Source organism: Macrotis lagotis, chromosome X (assembly GCF_037893015.1).
Source record: "Macrotis lagotis isolate mMagLag1 chromosome X, bilby.v1.9.chrom.fasta, whole genome shotgun sequence".
Taxonomy (NCBI): Eukaryota; Metazoa; Chordata; class Mammalia; order Peramelemorphia; family Peramelidae; genus Macrotis; species Macrotis lagotis.
The window spans coordinates 639633152-639633523 of NC_133666.1; positions in this window are offsets into that span (position 1 = coordinate 639633152).

Genomic DNA, 372 nt, shown 5'->3' on the forward strand with positions numbered 1-372 from the left:
CTCTTGCATAATAATAATGGTAATAGCAAGAATAGGATTTATATAATACTTTAAGGTTTTCAGAGTACTTTACAAATACTATCTCAAACTCTCAACAACCTAAGGAGGTAGCTATTATTATTATTATTCCCATTTTACAGATGAGTAAATTGAGGTAGATAGAGGTCAAGTGACTTGCCCAGGGTCACACACCTTATAAGTTTCTGAGGCCAGGTTTGAACCTATCCTAAATATAGGCCCAGCATTTTATGCTGCCTATTATACTACCTAGCTCTCTCTCTCTCTCTCTCTCTCTCTCTCTCTCTCTCTGTCACTCTCGCTCTCACTTTCTCTCTCTCTCTCTCTCAATATATATATATATATATACCCCTT